Source organism: Anoplophora glabripennis, unplaced genomic scaffold (assembly GCF_000390285.2).
Source record: "Anoplophora glabripennis isolate ALB-LARVAE unplaced genomic scaffold, Agla_2.0 scaffold618, whole genome shotgun sequence".
Classification (NCBI taxonomy): domain Eukaryota; kingdom Metazoa; phylum Arthropoda; class Insecta; order Coleoptera; family Cerambycidae; genus Anoplophora; species Anoplophora glabripennis.
In genome coordinates, this window is record NW_019416709.1 from 267,174 (window position 1) to 271,365 (window position 4,192).

The window sequence follows — 4,192 nt, forward strand, 5'->3', positions numbered from 1 at the left end:
AAGTACTTGTGCAAACTTTAAAGGGTGAATCTTTGACTAATTTTAAGATAAAAGGTTCATATGAACATGGGTCTGCAACGGCTTGGTTCTTGAGATACAGGGCATCCAAAAAAAATTTTTTGTTTGGTATTTTCATTATATATTTGTTCAATAACTTGGCAATTTGACGAAATTCGGAAAACAGGAAGTATTGATGATGAGAAACTCAAACATTTACTTAGTTTCTTGTTTAATGTTAGGGGGTGCCATATACAGTGTTGTACCGGGATTTAAATAACCATAACTTTTTTGTATCGCACTGTATGTCATTTTTGACTAAACATACCTATTTTCCATTCAATTTTACGTACAAAAGGTACTCTCAGTATTTATCGTTGGAAGCAGCCGTTTTGTAAAAAAAACGGGTTTAATGTTAAACTTGCGTTGAAAGTTGAATCATTAAGAGTTTTTGAAAAATATGCGAAATAGCGTCATGTGAGTTTACACTATCACTTTATAAACTACTATCACCAAATTAGTGAAAATTAGAAAAAATTGCCATGTTATTGAACAAAAATATAATCAAAACACCAAACAAAAATTTTTTTTGGACACCATGTTCACATGAACTTTTTATCTTATAATTAGTCAAAAATTCACCCTTTAAAGTTTGTATAAGTACTTAATAAACACCCTGTATATTTAATAAACAACAATAATGTATGCAAATACAAAATAATCTGAAAAAAGGGATATTGACTGGAGAATGTCAGCAAAAATCATATGGATGAACATTCTTTATCTGAAAATTTCCAAAATTTGTAACATAGTATATGTACATATAACCACAATTTCTATATCAAAACGATGAAATTGGCTTATCAATAGATAATTTCAGCAAAAATTTAATTGATATTGGTAAAAATAAGAGAAATACTAATCTTAGTAATAGAAACGCATAAGAAAATGAAATGTTAAAATAGAAAGAAGAATTGGGGAAAACAGTTGAAATAATTATATCACCGTAGTTGAAAGGAAAGCATTTATGTAAGAAAAATACTTGTAAAGTTTTGTAAAGTTTTGAGATGTGGAAGATCAAGTATAAAATTCCTATAGTGAAAAAAAATATGTCGGAGTAAAAATTAAAAAATTATATTATTTTTAGAATCAAAAACAAAGTTAGCATAAACGTACAATTTTCCATAGAATATTTCCATATAGTGTGGTTGAGAAGATCTTTCGACATTCATTTGTTTTGTAAAAATTTATTTAAGAAATGTCACAATTTGTCAAATTCCAGTCTAGATGAAGTCAAGAATCACTCTATAACAAAAAACAAAACAATTGAATTCTCAAAGCAGACTTAAAAAATAAGCCAAACTGAATACATTTCAAATAAAAATAAAAAAGTAAAGTGAAATTAAAGGAATCCATAAAATTATAAGAAAGAAAGTAAGTAGAATTATTTATATTAACATAAATTCTTATTCGCACAAAATTTCTTACTCTTAACTTAAAAATTAAAATTCGAAACAAAAATCTATATTTTGAACAAGTAATTAAGTAACAACGCGTAGTATAAGGAACCGTCTCTATTAAATTACCTTATTAATTAATAGTAAAATTGTACTCTAATATAATAGGTGGACGGTCGATAATGTTTATTAATTATCTCGGAACTTGTTAACAATGCACGTAATTATAAAGTCCCTACCCGAGGGGAATTGTTAGTCACGTTAAATTACTTTGTGTTGATCTGTTAGGACTACATAGAAAGGGGGACAACAACTGCTACGTCGATTATGTATTTCCCTAGCATTCGAATTGGTGATTCCGCTAGAGGACGATACTGTTCAGCCTCTTTAAAATGCTCTTTCTAGTTTTCGTTTTAAGAAGTTATTATATTTTCAAACAGGAACACAAAAACTAGTAAAACTATTTTCACTAGTTCTAAGAAAATTGATTATTTTATTCCTTTTATGTTCGACACCCCTGATTTTAGATATAGAAATATAATCTGAACTTTCCCAAATACTACATTTTTTTAAGAAAAATTTTGCAGGTTCAGCTGAAATCGGGTTATTATTTTGGAACTTATTTGAAAACTAGTTCAAAACACCATATATGTCTCTTAACAAAATAACTGATATGAAATTAAATTAAAATTTTTGTCAATTCTAAAGAATAATATTTAAAAAATATCTGACTAGCATTTAATTGATTTTATATTTCTGATTTCATTTAACTAGTTTTCGAAAACATGTGTTCTATACAGTTTTTACGTCTCGAAGTAATATACTGTAACAGAAAGAATAGTGGCAAGGAATTTAAATAATAAAGGGAAAGGCATGTTTAAAAAATTATAAAAATTTTTAAATTAATTATAAATTTGACTAAGTTGTTTAACCAAGATAGTATGAGTTGAGAGAAATCAACCAATAAGAGAAGGAGGCATTTGAAATGAAAAAGAAAACATAGAAAACATGAAAAATAAATTGAAGTTAGTTTTGCAGTTAAACCAAACAGAGGGACAAGAAAGAGAAGAAAAATTAAAAAAGCGATTTAAAAAGGAATTGATATTTATAAATTAATATAGATTTTAACTAGAGTTTCGGTAAAATAGGTATTTGAGTTCATGATTCAAAATTTTCAAACAGATAAACACTGTAGTAAAAAAATATTGTTTGATCCTATCACTCTAAAAATACCTTGAATATAAACATACATTCTGAAAGAAACGTACTGCTTCCTCCAGCAAGCAAGTATACTTTTAGATAATAAGACAAGTAACTTGAGTCAAATCACTTACTTACTCGAGTTGCGTCTTTACACACTTAAAAAAACCGGCCTTTAAGAAAGACTCTTGACATCCCTTGTGACTTGAATCCATTGAAACTGATGCCAAGCTTGGTTACACAATCCTTAGCACGACATTAGTTTTCCAGCGTTTTCACCACTAATGGAGTAATTACTATTGACATTTCGATAACAACCCCAATTAACATTCTCAAGGCATTTCTCCCAAAACTGTCCTTCTGCGAACGTCTGACGACTTCAGGTATCATTATGTCATATTGATTTTCTTGTCACCGCAGAGAATCCATTCCACATGAAGGCCACTTAAGTATTTATTATTATTAAGTATTTCATCATTAAATCAAAATGCCCATTTCATATTTTCGTTCCCTAAAGTAAAATACATATGTTAGTCTTGTTTGTATCGCATGAGGGACGAAGTAGGCCATGGGTAAGCCATTGTGATATCTACTTATTTTAATTTTGTAGCATTTATCCTAAATCTTGGTTTAGAAATGTCTCGTTCACTACCAGAAAGCCTTTTATTCTAGTTCAGGATTTCTATAGTACAACAGTTCTATCACAAAAAATTACAGTGAATTATGTATTTTAAAAACAAATATGTAGTTATTACGTAATATAATATTATCAGTCTTAATCACTCAAATGTGAAACAAAAAATGTTATATATTCGTACCGCTAGATGACACTGTGGTCATATTTTCTTACTCAGAAACGTAGGTGGTATTAAAATTTCACCTAGTAAAAGTTACTGAAATTCTTGACCTTGCTACACGAAAAACGAATAGAGCTATAAATAAATAAGAAAAGGTAATTTCTCTTGATATACAGGGTGATCCACAACTTATCCAAAAAAATTTGGGAATAGATGCAGCATGAGAAATGGAATCAATATCGTAAAAATTTTTTTTGTAAAATCCTTATAGTTTCCGAGAAAAAAATATTGAAGTTATAGTACATTCAACCACTACATAACTGGACAACTGTAGTCTCTAGCGTCATTCGCCACGTGGCCTCAGCGACTCGGAATACTGAATTCGGATTTTGCAATCGTCATTGCGATATTTACCTGTTATCTGTGGTGTTTACAGTTAGTTTTTAGTAGTTAGTGTCAAAAATGGTTTGCGTGTACTCGAAGTTGATGGATATCGTTTTAATTTATGGTGAAGCACTTGTGTTATGGTGAAACAAGACAACATTTGTGTTAGTTCGTAGAAACTGAGTACAACGGACCCAAATGTGTTTACACATTGGTGGATAAAATTTTGAACAATTGTTGTAACATCGGGTATGTCAAATGATTTTATTATTTAAAAACACAAATTAATTTTATTAATTAATAAAGGCAAAAGCAGTTGAATTTGCCGATATAAAATAGGTGCGATAAAATTCTATT